The sequence below is a fragment of the Salmo salar genome, chromosome ssa16, assembly GCF_905237065.1.
Source record: "Salmo salar chromosome ssa16, Ssal_v3.1, whole genome shotgun sequence".
Classification (NCBI taxonomy): domain Eukaryota; kingdom Metazoa; phylum Chordata; class Actinopteri; order Salmoniformes; family Salmonidae; genus Salmo; species Salmo salar.
The window spans coordinates 31017893-31037049 of NC_059457.1; positions in this window are offsets into that span (position 1 = coordinate 31017893).

The following is a 19157-nucleotide window of genomic DNA, read 5'->3' on the forward strand; positions in this document are numbered from 1 at the left end:
ACATCGTGGTCCGCGATGGGGCTGGTTTTCTTTTTGTAGTCCGTGATTGACTGTAAACATTTAATTGTAAGGAATTCTAGGTCAGGTGAACAAAAGCTGCTTCAGAGTCTTTAGATATTTTTGTCAGATGTTACTATGGAATACTGAAGTATAATTGCAAGCATTTCATAAGTGTCAAATGCTTTTATTGACAATTACATGAAATATTTGCAGTGTTGACCCTTCTTTTTCAAGACCTCTGCAATCCGCCCTGGCATGCTGTCAATTAACTTCTGGGCCACATCCTGACTGATGGCAGCCGATTCTTGCATAATCAATGCTTGGAGTTTGTCAGAATTTGTGGGGTTTTGTTTCTCCACCCGCCTCTTGAGGACTGACCACAAGTTCTCAATGGGATTAAGGTCTGGGGAGTTTCCTGGCCATGGACCCAAAATATCTTTGTTTTGTTCCCCGAGCTACTTAGTTATCACTTTTGCCTTTTCCATCATGCTGGAAAAGGCATTGCTCATCATCACCAAACTGTTCCTGGATGGTTGGGAAAAGTTGCTCAGGCGCACTCACACCTGCCTGCTGCCATTCCTGAGCAAGCTCTGTACTGGTGGTGCCCCGATCCCACAGCTGAATCAACTTTAGGAGACGGTTCTGGAGCTTGCTGGACTTTTTTGGGCGCCCTGAAGCCTTCTTCACAACAATTGAACCGCTCTCCTTGAAGTACTTGATGATCCGATAAATGGTTGATTTAGGTGCAATCTTACTGGCAGCAATATCCTTGCCTGTGAAGCCCTTTTTGTGCAAAGCAATGATGACAGCACGTGTTTCCTTGCAGGTAACCATGTTTGACAGAGGAAGAACAATGATTGCAAGCACCACCCTCCTTTTGAAGCTTCCAGTCTGTTATTCGAACTCAATCAGCATGACAGAGTGATCTCCAGCCTTGTGCTCATCAACACTCACACCTGTGTTAACGAGAGAATCTCTGACATGATGTCAGCTGGTCCTTTTGTGGCAGGGCTGAAATGCAGTGGATATGTTTTTGGGGGATTCAGTTCATTTGCATGGCAAAGAGGGACTTTGCAATTAATTGCAATTCATCTGATCACTCTTCATAACATTCTGGAGTTTATGCAAATTGCCATCATACAATCTGAGGCAGCAGACTGTGAAAATTAATATTTGTGTCATTCTCAAAACTTTTGGCCACGACTGTACATCCCCGCTCTTCTTCTTACCAGAGAGATGTTTGTTTCTGTCGGTGCGATGCGTGAAGAAACCAGGTGGCTGTACCGACTCTGATAACGTATCCCGAGTGAGCCATGTTTCTGTGAAACAGAGAATCTTACAATCTCTGATGTCTCTCTGGAAGGCAACACTTGCTCGGATTTCATCTACCGTGTTGTCAAGAGACTGGACGTTGGCTAGTAGTATACTCGGGAGCGGTGTGCGATGTTCCCGTCTATGGAGCCTGACCAGAAGACCGCTCCGTCCTCCCCTTCTGCGGCGCCGTTGTTTTGGGTCGCCTGCTGGGATCCGATCTATTGTCCTGGGTGGTGGACCAAACAGAGGATCCGCTTTGGGAAAGTCATATTTCTGGTCGTAATGTTGGTAAGTTGACGTTGCTCTTATATCCAATAGTTCCTCCTGGCTGTATGTAATGAGACTTAAGATTTCCTGGGGTAACAGTGTAAGAAATAATACATAAAAAACAAAATACTACATAGTTCCCTAAGAACGCGAAGCGAGGAGGCCATCTCTGTCGGCGCCCGAAGTAGTGAGTGTTAATATTAGTGTTAATTACCACTGTAAATTATAAGAATTTGTGGTTTTGAGTGAATTTTTCCTTTAAGTAACTAAGTAGAAATACTTTGAAATTCTACTTAAGTAGTTTTGGGGGGAATCTATACTGAACTATTTATATCATTGACAACTTTTACTCCACTACATTCCTAAATAAAATATATAGGGGAGAGTGGAGTAAGTTCAGCCGTTTTTTACGGTCAGCATCACTCCATCAAGGGAAATATAGTATTCTCTCTAACAAAGATACAGTATCTACATATATTTCAGGATGTTGTGTATCACTGGAAATAATCAGAATTAATGTAAACATTACAGTTTTGGAAACATAGCTTGTCCAAAGAAAAAGTGGTCTCTTGCACGAGTTGCGGCACAGGGATAGTTAAGTCACCTACAAATTTCTGTACTCAATGAAATATTCTCACTACCTTTGAAAAACCATTTTAAACATATTTTAACACAGGCTTAAAACCTATCTGGCCCTGTTGTTACCTCACATCCCAGCGATAATGCCTTGCAATACGCCTGGGCAGAAAACAACTTGCCATTGGCTCAACTTACCCCATGGCCATTGGGTCAACTTACCCCAAGACAAACATTTTGACTATATTAGCCCACACAGCTACAAGGATGCACTTTCATGCTAGTTTTAGGACATCATATTTAAGCTTATGGAGACCCCAACTCTTGTAACAATCTTAAAATGATCCACTTTGGTTTAAATACAAGCATCATGAAACCTCTAAACACAATAAATTCATTTGACTTGGTGAAAATCTGTTTTGGACCTAACTAGCTCACCACTTTTTCCATGTGGTTTCTTCCTTCACAGACTCCATGAAATGATGACCTCTTCCTAAATATTTGATCAAATTATTCATTTTGGTAAACAAGGATGGCTCAATTTAGCCCTTTAGCTCAACTTACCCCACTCTCCCTATTTTTTAATCCCATACATTTTCCCTGACATCCAAAAGTACTCATTACATTTCATATGCTTAGCAGGAAAGAAAAAATTTATAATTCAAACACTTTTTAAGAGAACAAGGAGTCATTCCTACTGCCTCTGATCTGGTAGACTCACTAAACACAAATACAGCATTTGTAAAATATGTCTGAGTGTTGGAGTGTGCCCTTGGCTATCCATAAATGAATAAAACATTTAAGGAAATTGTGACGTCTGGTTCCTCCTTTAAAAGTTGTGTCATACTACGGCACACCATGCGTGCTGCTGCAGTATTCTGTGGCACGTCATTTAATTCTCAGCCATTTTTTCTGTTATTGCTAGTTTGACCACCAAAGGGCATCTTTGAGAAGCATTTGAGAAGCATTTGATAGTATTCAGTATTGGCATTACCAGATCATTTAAAACCTTTTTTGTAATAACATAGTATATGGGATTGATTTTAAGAAATGTGTCTTAATTAATTGGATTAATATTATGGTGTTTCTATTCAGAGAAAAATGAAAAACGAAACCCTCTGGGTTTCTATGGCGCTGTACAACGTGACGTTGAGAGTAGGCTACAGGATCGGAGAATTCTAAATTGTTTGCCTTCATTAGACAACTTTGTTCCAATATTTCTGTAAATCAGTGATATTTATTCCCATAGTAATTTGTTATGGATCCATAACTAAATCAACATCTGCATTTTGAAAGAGTATTTTTCTCATTATTTTATAAACAAAATGTGTTTATTTGTTTGTTAGGCTACTGTGCAGTCTACAATACATACTGTAGTAAACATGAGAAAGTGCCTAATTCCTTACATAAGGGAGAGCAGGCCATGTCTGTACTACAGAATGCGGGGCAAGTGGGAGATCGGGATTCAAATCCCCGTAGAGAAGGAAGTTGTAGGCTGTCCTACTCCTTCTAACTGATTCCATATATGTTATTTCATAGTTGTGATGTCTTCACTATTATTCTACAATGTAGAAAATAGTAAAAGTAAAGAAAAATCCTGGAATGAGTAGGTGTGTCCAAACCTTTGACTGGTACTTGCTTAATTAATTTGAGTATTATTATGGTATTTCTATTCCATGAAAAACAAAAAAAATCTGGGTTTCTGTTAGAATGGAACGGAAAATACGGCGCTGTACAACGTGACGGTAGGCAGTACAGTACTGGGCTATTTAGCTAAAGAATCCCTGTGTTGTGTGGAGAACCCCGACGAGGAGGAAGGAGTAGGCTGTCTTTGTACTTAACTGATTCCATATGTGTTATTTCATAGTTGAGATGTCTTCACAACATAGTTTTGATGTCTACTACAGAATGCTGGGCAAGTGGGAGACCAGGGTTCAAATCCCGTTCATTTTCATTTAACCAAGAGTGAGCGAGAAAAAGGCAATTATTGAACATGGGGTGAGACATTCTCACTAATTTGTAAATAGAGCCAGTACAACGTGACAGTCAGGAGTAGGCTACAGGACTGGAGGATTCTAAATTGTTTGCCTTCATTAGACATTAATCAACACTAGTGAGACTCATTTCACCTATGGTAGGCCTACAGTATATCAAAAAATATGTTTTTCAATGACGTGACTCTCCGCCAATAATTACATTTAGAGGATTGGAGGACTCTAAATTAATATCTAAGGGGCATTTTCCGTTAGATATTCTCACAGATCCTAAGGGGCTTTTGTATAATTCTAAATGAATTAATAATAATAATCACTTTGTTTAAAAAGTAACTATATTTTGGAGATCTCGTTTTCATTTGACCTAGAGTGAGCGAGAAAAAGGCAAAAAAACAGACATCACTTGCTTCAACACATATCTCAAGAATATCAGGCATTTTTGAACACGTAATTCGTTGTGGATCCATAACGAAATAAACATCAGCGTTTTGAAATATTATTTTTAGCATTATTTTATAAACAAAACATAGCCTACAGTACATAGTGTAGTAAACATGGGAAAGTGCCAAATTCCTTACATAAGGGAGAGCAGGCCATGTCCAGACTTTCTCGGTGACCTCAAGTACTCATTATTTTTCGGGTTGCATCAGTCATGGACGGAAACTTCTGAGACACAGTATTAATGATGAACACCCGGAGGTTCACTGTTAAGCCACATTTGCCTCGGGATCTAACCCAGTTTGTATTTTGTGCCCACTTGTGGTATCTCTCTTCGGTTACACATCTCCACCTGACTCTCCGCCAATGAGGAGTGACTCTCCACCAATACCACCTGACTCTGGACCAATGCATCAGCTGTCGCCCGTATCTCTGCCCTCAGATAATGTTTCTCTTTCTGCTGGTCTGCCTTCAATGACTCGATCTCGGTCTTCAAAGTTTGAATCTCATCCATGAGCACCTTCATCAGATGAGCAGAATGGTACCGCCCTGAGCCCTCATCGATTACAGTGGCCTATGATAGAAACGATAGATCAATTAAGAATTAAAAGTGACTCCAACACACAAATGCTGCGTACACATTTTAACAATCTAGCTTAACTAACGGCTTTCTTGACAACCATGTGTTTTTTTTTTTCGGTGTGGCCCGTTGTCCAGCCCTTTATCCACTGATCTCCACGGATGGTTGTCCGCATGGTTGTAAGCTCTGCAAAAATACATTCACGTTTTTAATACACAATTATCGATTTTATTATACAGTATGCCTACACATTGATAGGCTACATACCTTCTCTCTTTTTTTATAAAATGCTCTGAAACCAAAGTACCTTTAGTTTTGGTGATCCTCTCAGCTCCGGCTCATTTTCAAGTCCTCTGGTGGTTACAGTCCTAACCCTGGAATGGGTAGCACCATAGAAAGAAGCTGGTTTGATGAAAACTATGTCCATTCCGTCTGTTCTCTTTGGTCGCAATGTGATTACAATTTTTATTAACAGCTCGTTTTGGAATGGTAACTGTGTTTAGGGTGTAGTTTTGGGCGGGGTGAGGAAAGGCATGACTTTCAGGTTACAATAGGCAAAAAGTATACAGCAGATTGCAGATTGTCCTCACTTTGATTATACTGTAGCACCATGACCAGGATCTCTATTCATTTAAGTGAGCAGATTAGGGCTTTCAGGAGGAATGGAAAATATACTGCAGACATTTCCAAAATACTGGCAGACTTGTGGATTTTGGTCATGGACAGTGCTATTCGCAAACACTACCATCAGATGCCTGTTTTTACACCGAACTCGAAAGCCCAGGAAAATGAACAGGTACAGTAGGCTACGATACTTTAATGTAGCCTAATAATGCTAAAAATAATGCTTAAATAAATCAACTTCTGGTCTTTACTGTATACTGCACATTTTACATTAAAAAAAATTATCAGAACATTAATCATGTGTGTTTGCTTGTTTTGTACTGTTCTGTAGTTTCAACCCAATGATTCATCTGACAAACACAGAACTTCTCATCCTGCAGGCCCAGGCATGGATCAAAGCTGGCCAGATATTCAATAATGTCATCTTCACAGACGAACCAACTGTGGCCATTGAGCAATTTGCTCAAAGATGAACTGGTCAAGGCCATCAAGATGTTTTGACTAGAGATATTGACGATACAACAATGCAACAAATACATTGATCATCTCAGCAAGGTTTTACCTGTGGTTGTGGAAATGGGTGTAAGTGCGACTAAAATGTAGTTTATATAAACATCTGCATTTGAATGTCTTTTTTCTCGTTATTTTATTTTATTTTATTTACGAAAGCATAAAGATGATGCTGAATAAATACTGTACTGCTGTTTTGAGTTAGAAATGTAACACTTTAGAGTACTTAACCATCGAATACTTTACAAGTTGGGGGATTTTTCCCAACAGTAGCCGGGTTATAAAAAGTCTATTGTCCTGCTAATAGGAAACATTTGCATGATGGGCTACACCTGCTACAGTTGTGAAAAACAAGTGTTTGAAAACCTGTTTTCAAAATGCCTCCAGTTGTCCATCACTACTGTAAATAAAAACACAGCAACTTGTTTACATATTGTATTGTGTAACACATAATTTGTATCTACCTTTCCAATTACTTTTAGAGTTTGGGATTTACAAATGTCCACTTTTAATTATTAGTTACATTGTTTAGATCTAACGTGCAGACTTTTTTTTCTTTAAATGATTGTTTTATGTAGGATGCTACATTTTTGACCAGTTGCAATTGTAAGTTGGCCTAATAAAGCCTCATAAATTAACTGGCTGAGGTAGGCTATTTTATATAGGTCTAGGCTCCAAAGAAATAGACTCCAATTAAGCCCTCTTATTGTTTGTAAAGTCAAATTAAAATGAAGATTATGTCACGAACGTCATTGGAAGCACACTCGGACCAAAGCGCAGCGTGATCTGGGTTCCACATGTTTATTAAAAGAAACTCTCAAAAAAAACAATAAAGAATAAATGAACACATGAAGCTATGGCGTGCTCACAGGCAACTACACATAAACAAGATCCCACAAAACACAGGGGGAAATGGCTGCCTAAATATGATCCCCAATCAGAGACAACGCTAAACAGCTGCCTCTGATTGGGAACCATACCAGGCCCACCAACATAGAAATAATAAACCTAGAACACCCCCTAGTCACGCCCTGACCTACTATACCATAGAGAACGAAGGGCTCTCTATGGTCAGGGCGTGACAATACCTAGCTCAGCTATTAGACAATTATTTAGTAAAGGTTGAATAGTCTATTGTTCAGCTAACAGCCCATCCTGCTACGCTTGTGAAAAACTAATAATAATACTTTTTCCCCTTTCCACATGTTAAAGATTCCAATTGATAAAGTGTTTTAGCCACAATCGGCCCCAACCCACAATGGCCTTCCCTGTGGCTCAGTTGGTAGAGCATGGTGTGTGCAAAGCCCGGGTTGTGGGTTCGATTCCCACGGGGGGCCAGTACAAAAAAAAAAATGCATGAAATGGATGCATTCACTACTGTAAGTCGCTCTGGATAAGAGTGTCTACTAAAATGTAACCTCAATTAATACATTTGGCACAGTCGATAGTGTGCTGGACTTCGGGCTAGAATGTTGAGGGTTCGAAACCTGCTCCCTGCTTGTTTCATTACATTATTATGCAGGTCTCAGAGCAAATAGCCTGGATTGTTACTCCCATCTCATTCCTTGCTCTCTTCCACGCGTCATTGCAGGATGTACTGTTTTTTATTATTACAAAATCATGTTTCTAGTCTATTGCATAGTTACAATGTGTAATCATTGATGTCCCAGGAGCAGGAGTGGCTAACACTGTTGAAGTGTATAATTGTAATATGCAGACATGCAGACACAGCATCATTCACAGAACGGAGTTTGATACACCTGGTTTTGGATATGATTGAAAAAAAACTAGCAAAATAGCAATTTTTGTAATTTAACTTTATGACAAAAAATATGCACAATTGTTTGTCTCTACATTAACTAACATATTCCTCTCAATTGTACATGTTTTGCTTGACTCGTTATGACGTTATAACTACTTACATTTGCCTCCCCGTAATGTTTTGTCAGCCATCTTTGCTGAAGAAAGTCACCAGACAGGGGTGGATCCGTGTCAAATTCGTCATTGGAACCACTCGATATGATTGGTCATATAAAATCCTTGGGACCCAAAATGCATAATGAGTGCTCTAACTCCCCCTTGTGGTGGTCTGGAGCAATGAAGCCGTGACGCTGGGTACCTCTAAGTCCTGTGGTGTAAGCTCACAACTTTTAAAGGAGGAACCACTGTAGAGATTGACAAACAATAGAAAACTCCATGGTTTCTGTTTTATGTACAGTTGAAGTCGGAAGTTTACATACACCTTAGCCAAATACATTTAAACTCAGTTTTTCACAATTCCTGACATTTCATCCTAGTAAAAATTCCCTGTCAGTTAGGATCATTACTTTATTTTAAGAATGTGAAATGTCAGAATAATAGGAGAGAGAATGATTTATTTCAGCTTTTATTTATTTCATCACATTCCCAGTGGGTCAGAAGTTGACATACACTCAATTAGTATTTGGTAGCATTGCCTTTAAATTGTTTAACTTGGGTCAAATGTTTTGGGTAGCCTTCCACAAGCTTCCCACAATACGTTGGGTGAATTTTGGCCCATTCCTCCTGACAGAGCTGGTGTAACTGAGTCAGGTTTGTAGGCCTCCTTCCTCGCACACGCTTTTTCAGTTCTGCCCACAAATATTCTATAGGTTTGAGGTCAGGGCTTTGTGATGGCAACTCCAATACCTTGACTTTGTTGTCCTTAAGCCATTTTGCCACAACTTTGGAAGTATGCTTGGGGTTATTGTCCGTTTGGAAGACCCATTTGCGACCAAGCTTTAACTTCCTGACTGATGTCTTGAGATGTTGCTTTAATGTATCCACATAATTTTCATTCCTCATGACGCCATCTATTTTGTGCACCAGCCCCTCCTGCAGCAAAGCACCCCCACAACATGATCCTGCCACCCCCGTGCTTCATGGTTGGGATGGTGTTCTTCGGCTTGCAAGCCTCCCCCTTTTTCCTCCAAACATAACGATTTTTGTTTCATCAGACCAGAGGACATTTCTCCAAAAAGTACGATCTTTGTCCCCATGTGCAGTTGCAAACCGTAGTCTGGCTTTTTTATGGCGGTTTTGGAGCAGTGGCTTCTTCCTTGCTGAGCGGCCATTCAGATTATGTCGATATAGGACTTGTTTTACTGTGGATATAGATACTTTTGTACCTGTTTCTTCCAGAATCTTCACGAGGTCCTTTGCTTTTGTTCTGGGATTGATTTGCGCTTTTCGCACCAAAGTCCATTCATCTCTAGGAGACAGAATGTATCTCCTTCCTGAGCGGTATGACGGCTGCGTGGTCCCATGGTGTTTATACTTGCGTACTATTGTTTGTACAGATAAACGGGGTACCTTCAGACGTTTGGAAATTGCTCCCAAGGATGAACCAGACTTGTGGAGGTCTACATTTCTTTTTCTGAGGTCTTGGCTGATTTCTTTTGATTTTCCCATGATGTCAAGCAAAGAGGCACTGAGTTTGAAGGTAGGCCTTGAAATACATCCACAGGTACACCTCCAATTGACTCAAATGATGTCAATTAGACTTTCAGAAGCTTCTAAAGCCATGACATCATTTTCAGGAATTTTCCAAGCTGTTTAAAGCCACAGTCAACTTAGGGTATGTAAACTTCTGACCCACTGGAATTGTGATATAGTGAATTATAAGTGAAATAATCCGTCTGTAAACAATTGTTGGAAAATTGCACAAATTGGACGTCCTAACCGACTTGCCAAAACCATAGTTTGTTAACAACAAATATGTGGTTGAAAAACGAGTTTTAATGACTCCAACCTAAGTGTATGTAAACTTCTAACTTCAACTGTAGCAGTATTTGAGTTGAATATAATTTATTATACGTAGAATCTCATAAAGTACTATAAAATGTTACTAATTCTCAATTATACTGTATGTTGTGAATTTGTATTAGCATTCTGTAAGATTCATTAGCACTCTACTTTGTATTTCCATTTCATTCTCTTTGGAAATTGCCAGAGTGAATCAGGGTACTGGAATTTAGCCTGCCCTGACCCAACACCTATGTTCCTTCTTCAAGACACTGAAGGAGCTGGCGCAGAGGTATCCGCAACTGCTACACTGGCTTTATAAAAACACAAAAAACAATAAAAAAATGTCCCTCTCTTGCTGTTGCCATGAGCATGTTGTAAAAAAGTCAAACAACCCAAAGGTCCTGTGGTGAGGCATATATTTTGCCCAATACTGACCTGCCATGAAAATACACAGAAGCGATGACTGTGCAGAAAATGTAATTCTTACATGGTGACAAGAGCTCAGTGACTTTCTATAATTCCTCTTCCTAAACCTCAAAATGTCTATATTTTTGTGTTGACACGTTGCAGACCGAGTGAGTATTTCCGAGGCCTCCAGGGTGGTTGGTCATAAACGGATTGACGGCAGCATGAATCTGATGATTAACAATGCTGCCATTAATGGTGTTGTCGTGAACGACGGGAACAATCCCCCAGGTACACTAGCAGTGACGGACAAGAAGGAGATGGTGGATTTGTTTTTCACCAATGCAGTGGCACCCATGGTCATCACTAGAGTACATACAGACACTATCACATGAACTTCTGAAGACTTTTGTCTTACTGTTTCATTGTTTACCTACACCCTGCTCAGGTATTTTGTTATGGTGTACTTCAGTGGAGGCTCCTCAGAGGAGGAAGGGGAGGACCATCCTCCTCAGTGAATTTTATAACAATAAAAATAGTGAAACATTAACGTTATCCTTTTTAGACAAAACTATACTAAATATATTCACGTCACCAAATCATTTATTAAAACACACTGTTTTCAAACGGTCTACAGTAGCCTTAGCAGCACTCTGTAGGGTAGCACCATGGTATAGCCGGAGGACAGCTAGCATCTGTCCTCCTACGGGTACATTGACTTCAAAACAAAACCTAGGAGGCTCGTGGTTCTCACCCCCTTCCATAGGATTACACAGTAATTATGACAACTTCTGGAGGATGCCCTCCAACCTATCAGAGCTCTTGCAGCGTGAACTGACATGTTGTCCACCCAAACAAAGGATCAGAGAATGAATCTAGTACTGAAAGCATAAGCTACAGCTAGCTATCACTGCAGTGCATGAAATGTGGTGAGTAGATGACTCAAAGAGAGAGAATGACAATAGTTGAACAGTTTGAACAAATTCATTTCTTCCAAAATTAAGGAGATGAGAGAGAGAATTTTTTTATTGCCAACCGGGTCCACCGGTGTAACTACTAAACTGCTTTCTGACTGTAAACTGTACTGCATGATTGTAGCGGGTTCACTAACATGTTAGTTCGGGTATCTATGTTGACTAAGAGGTGACAACGATGTAGGCTGTGTGTAGCGGTTTGGCTTGGAAAGGTTTTGTTCGCCTGGTCACAGACAGCTGATGTGTTGTGCACTGAAGTCCACAAGCAAAGGGAAAAGGTGAGAGGCGAATTATATATACAAGAAGCAAAGTGATCATGCTGTTTTTATATGGCTGCTATGAAAGTGAACTGTGTTTGCGTGTGATCGGGAGTTTATTCATTCCGCCAATTCTGTTGAAAAACGTTTCTTAAACGGAAGCAAAAGGGACAAAATGGGGATAAACATACTTGAATTTGTCCAATAGAAACTCTCATTTGCAACTGTTGGACTAATGATTACACTAGATTAGCTAGATGCAGGCAAGAGTGTGCAAGGCGGTTTTGAATGTGTCACTGTCGGTCACCTTGATTATTCAAAATTCTCTCAACCCGTGTACCTACGTTGTAAACTTTAATTCATAGGCTAGCTTGTAACAACCTCATGATGGGTACAGGGAAAATTTGAGTATCATGTAGTAGCCTAAACCTATCAATGTTACATTGAGCTATGTGAATGGAATATGAATGACAGTCATCCAATATGCTGTAAAATAAAAGAAGCCATGCTCATAAAAAATGTAATAAAACGGCACCGACCACCACTGGTGTACTTTGAGTTATCTGCTCTCCATATGTCTCTTTAAATACATACTAGAAAGAAAATAGGATAAATTCAATGGGCAAAGGTGCGTGAAAAAGTTACAAGATCCAGATATTTTATGTATTGACACTGAGATGAAGGAAATTACTTCTTTATCTGTCTTTTCTTGCAGGAGTTCAGGTCATGCCTGCAGAAGGCAGCTGACCAATCAGGTACTGTGACAACAAGGATTTCCTGTTGGAGGGCAGCCATCATCAAAGACTCCACTCTGCTGTCCTCTGTTTAGAAGTGTCCTGAGACTTTCTCCATGGCCCCTCCCTATCTTACAGAGTCAGCAAGGTATGCCACCATCACGTCTTATGTGATCCTTTATTTTCTTCTGGCTGATTGTGGTACAATGACTGGAAATACAGATATGTATTTGTTGGTCACAGATACCTTAAAAAAAGAGGGGTGTGGATCAGAAAACCAATCAGTATCTGGTGTGACCAGCACCTCATGCAGCAAGACACATCTTCACATAGAGTTGTGTCACGTCCTGACCAGCAGATGGAGCTAGTGTTTTAGTTTTGGTCAGGACGTGGCATGTTTGTGTTGGGTATGTTTGTATTGTTGATTGGGACTTCCAATTGAAGGCAGGTGTGTTGAGTTGCCTTTGATTGGAAGTCCTATATAGGTGTGTGTGTTTTTCTTTGGGGTTGTGGGTGGTTGTTTTGCACTGCGTTTTTTTTTGCCTGCAAACTGTTGCTGCTGTCACGTTTATTGTTTCCTGTGGATGCTTTACTCCTTTTGTTGGGTAATTAAAAAATGAGTATTCACATACCTGCTGCGCCTTGGTTCATTTCAGAAGACAGTCGTTACAGAACCACCCACCAAAGGACCAAGCAGCAGAAGAGGAGGAAGCCACAGGAGAGGAAAATGGAGGAATGGACCTGGCAGGACGAAAGAAAATTCTGGGCGGACAAGTTAAGGGAGCTAAGGAAACCCGAGAGGCACCCCCAAGAATTTTTATGGGGGGGCACACGGGTAGCTTGGCCAGGCCAGGGAAGAGCCGTAAGCCAGCTACCCGTGACTACAGGGAGGTGCATATGAGGTGGAGGGCGCCATGTCACGCTGTGGTACGCACCATCTCGCCTATACGGACGCACAGCCCAGTTCGCCCAGTACCAGCGCCCCGCAGGTGCCAGGGCAAGGGGAGCATCGAGCCGGAAGGGGTGATGCCAACCCTGCACTCAAGACCGCCAGTGCGCCCTTTCGGTCCGGTGTTTCCCGCTAGACGCACTAGCATGGAGGTGCGTGTCTCCGGGCTGGCACGTCCAATACCAGCCCCACGCATCAGGAGTCTAGTGTGTCAGCCCAGCCTCTCCAGTCAACAGTCACCAGAGCTGCCCGCCAGTCAACAGTCACCAGAGCTGCCCGCCAGTCAACAGTCACCAGAGCTGCCCGCCAGTCAACAGTCACCAGAGCTGCCCGCCAGTCAACAGTCACCAGAGCTGCCCGCCAGTCAACAGTCACCAGAGCTGCCCGCCAGTCAACAGTCACCAGAGCTGCCCGCCAGTCGTAAGTCGCCAGAGCCGCCCGCTAGTCAGAAGCTGCCAGAGTGGCCAGACTGCCCGGTTCTGCCAGAGTGGCCAGACTGCCCGGAACTGCCAGAGTGGCCAGACTGCCCGGAACTGCCAGAGTGGCCAGACTGCCCGGAACTGCCAGAGTGGCCAGACTGCCCGGAACTGCCAGAGTGGCCAGACTGCCCGGAACTGCCAAAGTGGCCAGACTGCCCGGAACTGCCAGAGTGGCCAGACTGCCCGGAACTGCCAGAGTGGGCAGACTGCCCGGAACTGCCAGAGTGGCCAGACTGCCCTCCGGCCCAGCCCGAGTGGCCAGACTGCCCTCCGGCCCAGCCCGAGTGGCCCCTCCTGCCCTCCGGCCCAGCCCGAGGGGCCCTCCTGCCCTCCGGCCCAGCCCGAGGGGCCCTCCTGCCCTCCGGCCCAGCCCGAGGGGCCCTCCTGCCCTCCGGCCCAGCCCGAGGGGCCCTCCTGCCCTCCGGCCCAGCCCGAGGGGCCTCCTGTCCCCCGGCCCAGCCCGAGGGGCCCTCCTGTCCCCCGGCTCAGCCCGAGTGGTCCGTCGGCCCGGCGCAGCTATCGGCGCCATCAAAGTGGGCGACGCCGAAGGTGGAGCGAGGTCCACGGCCTGCACCTGAGCCACCTCCAGGATAGGTGGGTTGGGGAGGGAGGGTGTAGCACAGTGCCGTCGGTGACGGCAGCCACCCTCCCTTCCCTCCCTTATTGTTTAGGGGTTATTGTTTATGGGTTTTTTGTTGGTGTTTTCTGTTGGTAGGTGCATTCCGGGGTCTGCACCTTGAGGGGGGGGTACTGTCACGTCCTGACCAGCAGATGGAGCTAGTGTTTTAGTTTTGGTCAGGACGTGGCATGTTTGTGTTGGGTATGTTTGTATTGTTGATTGGGACTTCCAGTTGAAGGCAGGTGTGTTGAGTTGCCTTTGATTGGAAGTCCTATATAGGTGTGTGTGTTTTTCTTTGGGGTTGTGGGTGGTTGTTTTGCACTGCGTTTTTTTTAGCCTGCAAACTGTTGCTGCTGTCACGTTTATTGTTTCCTGTGGATGCTTTACTCCTTTTGTTGGGTAATTAAAAAATGAGTATTCACATACCTGCTGCGCCTTGGTTCATTTCAGAAGACAGTCGTTACAAGTTGATCAGGCTGTTGATTGTGACCTGTGGAATGTTGTCCCACTCCTCTTCAATGTCTGTGCGAAGTTGCTGGATATTGGCGAAAACTGGAGCACGCTGTTATACACGTTGATCTAGAGCATCCCAAACATGCTCAATGGGTGACATGTCTGGTGAGTATGCAGGCCATGGAAGAAATGGGACATTTTCAGCTTCCAGGAATTGTGTACAGATCCTTGTGAGGTGATGGCGGCGGATGAATGGCACAACAATGGGCCTCAAGATCTAATCACGGTATCTCTGTGCATTCAAATTGTCATCGATAAAATTGTCACCGATAAAATTGTCACGATCGTCGTAGGAACATTTGGAGCAAAGCGCAGCGTGATATCGGTTCGACATATTTTATTGATAAGTGAACCGTACAAAAACAATAAAGCATACACGACACGTGAAGCTACTGCAGTGCTCACAGGCACTACACAAAAACAAGATCCCACAAAACACAGTGGGGAAATGGCTGCCTAAATATGATCCCCAATCAGAGACAACAATAAACAGCTGCCTCTGATTGGGAACCATACCAAGCCAACATAGAAATAAACACACTAGATCACCCACCCTAGTCACACCCCGACCAAACCAAAATAGAGAATAAAAAGGCTCTCTATGGTCAGGGCATGACAAAAATGCAATGGTGTTTGTTGTCAGTATCTTATGCCTGCCCATAACATAACCCCACCGCCACAATGGGGCACTCTATTCACAACGTTGACATCAGCAAACCCCTCGCCCACACAACCTCTGCCATCTGCCCGATACAGTTGAAACCGGGATTCATCCATGAAAAGCACACTTTTCCAGAGTGCCAGTGGCAAACAAAGGTGAGCATTTGCCCATATATCGGCTACGATACCGAACTGCAGTCCGGTCAAGAACCTGGTGAGGACGAAAGAGCACAAAGATGAGCTTCCCTGAAACAGTTTCTGACAGATTGTGCAGAAATCTTTTGATTGTACAAACCAACAGTTTCAGCAGCTGCAGCTGTCCAGCTGTCTCAGACCATCCCACAGGTGAATAAGCCGGATGTGGAGGTGGCGTACTTACACATGGTCTGCGGTTATGAGGCCGGTTAGACGTACTACCAAATTCTCTGAAATGACGTTGGAGGTGGCTAATGGTAGAAACATTTTCATTAAATTATCTGGCAACAGCTGTTGTGGACATTCCTGCAGTCAGCATGCCAATTGCATGCTCCCTCAAAAGTTGAGACATCTGTGGTATTGTGCTGTGTGACAAAACACATTTTAGAGCTGCTTCTTGATATGCCATACCTGTCAGGTGGATGGATTATATTGACAAAGGAGAAATGCTCACTAACAGGGATGTAAACTAATTTGTGCACATTTGAGAGAAATAAGCTTTTTGTGCATATAGAATATTTCTGGGATCTTTTATTTCAGGTCATGAAACATGGGACCAACACTTTACATGTTGCATTTATATTTTGTTCAGTATACTTTCCATGCTGAATAACGAAGATGTGGATAAAATGTTTGTCCTATTGTCCACTAGGTGGTGCTAAACATGCTGACACACTGGTAGAGTACTTCAAGCGATGGTATTCTGGTCATGGCCATCCACACTGGCTGGGTGAAAACTGGCATGGGAGGCCCACATATGAGTAACGGGGGTGGGGAGAAAATGACCTCCTATGACTCAGTTGATAATCACATATTTGTTTATAAGTGTAGAATAAGGTAGGACTAGAGTCATAGGAGATTGGCATAGATCTGGTAACTGTCTGTCTGTCTGTAGTGTGTTTCTGTTCGACAGGTGCCGATGAGGACTGAGGACAGTGCCAAAGTCATGCTGAATGTGATGTCAACCCTCACAGAGAAGCACAATGGCAGCCTTCTGGACTGGGAATGGAATGGTATCCCATGGTGATGATGTTCCAGGCCAACGGTTCAGTCTCTGGGACCAATAGACTTCTGAGATCAGGGTTCTATGAAAGACTTTCTTAGTACAACAGTACTGAATACTGTTTTGTCTTCTTAAAAGGGAAATCTGGGATTCGAAAAACAACAAAGCGGCACCCCGCTACTTGTTTTGGTAAACAGCTGAAGGATGGGGCTGGAGAAATGAAACCAGTCTTAAATTCAGGCTCAAATCTCAAATCTCTTGACAAGGTCACTAGATGTTGTACTCTCTACCGCACCTACTGTCTCTAACTCCGAATGCTCGACTATGAAAAGCCAACTGACATTTACTCCTGAGGTGCTGACCTGTTGCAACCTCTACAACCACTGTGATAATTATTATTATTTGACCCTGCTGGTCATCTATGAACGTTTGAACATCTTGGCCATGTACTGTTATAATCTCAACCTGGCACAGCCAGAAGAGGACTGGCCACCCCTCATAGCCTGGTTCCTCTCTAGGTTTCTTCCTAGGTTCCTGCCTTTCTAGGGAGTTTTTCCTAGCCCCCGTGCTTCAACATCTGCATTGCTTGCTGTTTGGGGTTTTAGGCTGGGTTTCTGTACAGCACTTTGTGACATCGGCTGATGTAAAAAGGGCTTTATAAATACATTTGATTGATTGACTTAGGTTGCTATAGTATTTTTATTCTGATTCAATTTCTTAACTTAATAAACTGGCAGCAACTTTCATGGATCATTTATCATCCTCTAATAACAGCTTATCATTATTATGGACACAAAACAAAATGTGTCAACAGCATATATTGTATTATCTGTTCATACAATAACTTATCCCTTTACTTTATCCGACTTCCCCAAAAGACAGCTCTAGTTATGACTATATAAGAAAGGTTAAACCAATGGGCAAAATGAGCCATCCTGAAGTTGAACATAATGGAAATAGATGTGTGTTTTCATGCAGCTGTCCCTGTGATGGGCCTCATGCTATCACAGCAGATTAGTGGCAGAATGAAATGGGAAACAGAGTAAAATACGGAAGGAGGGGTGAAAGACAGATGATGGGAACATAAAGAGGTGATGCAGATGGATTCCTATTATAGCTTGTGTAAATTAATCTGGTGTAGATATGTATAGATTGCATTTAGATTACTGTTACAGTGCTGTCTGGGTTGTTAATTGGATTCTTTCGACATTTCTTAATTTCTTTATTTTTACTTTTATCACGTCCTGACCAGTAAAAGAGGTTGTTTGTTATTGTAGTTTGGTCAGGGCGTGGCAGGGGGTGTTTGTTTAGAGTATTTCGGGGTTTGTTGGGCTATGTTCTTTGTTAGTCTATTTCTATGTTAGTTCTAGTATGTCTATTTCTATGTGGTGTTTATTGGGTTGACCTTCAATTGGAAGCAGCTGCTCCTCATTGCTTCTAATTGAAGGTCCTATTTAAGAGGGGTGTTTTTCTATGGGATTTGTGGGTAGTTATTTCCTGTTTTGTGTTCGTGCACCTGACGGGACTGTTTAGTGTCGTTTGTTGTTTTTGTATACGTGTTTCTTTTGTTTTCCTTCTTTAATAAAAAAGAAGATGAGTTTACACGTTCCCGCTGCGTTTTGGTCTAATCCCTACGACACCTGTGACAGAACTACCCACCATCAACGGACCAAGCAGTGGAGGAAGGAGCGGCAGCAGAGCTGTAAAGAGGACTGGACATGGGAGGACATCCTGGACGGCAAGGGATCCTACACGTGGGAAGAGATCCTGGCCGGAAGGGATCGCCTCCCATGGGAACAGGTGGATGCAGCCAGGAGAGAGGAAATACTGGCGGGTGAGTCACCATGGAGGAAGGCTGAAGAGGACCGGGGACGCTATGCGGGAACACGGCTGGCAAGAAAGCCTGAGAGGCACCCCCAAGAAATGTTTTTTTGGGGGGGCACACGGGTAGTTTGGCTGGGCCAAGGGTGAGCCCTAAGCCAACTCCCCGTGCTTATTATGGGGAGTGTGTGGAGAGGAGAGCGCCGGTGTATGCGGAAGTGCGCACGATCTCGCCCCATGCGCACGCACAGTCCGGTGCGAGCGATCCCAGCCCCTCGCAAGTGCCGTGCCAGAGTGGGCATCCAGCCTGGAAGGAGGATGCCTGCGCAGCACATCTGGCCACCAGTGCGCATCTGGCCACGCACGGCAGCCATCAGGCCTCTGCACAGCCCAGTTCGCCCTGTGCCAGCACTCCGCTCGTGCAGGGCTACTGTTACCGTCCAGCCAGGACGGGTTGGGCAGGCGGTGCGCTTCAGACCT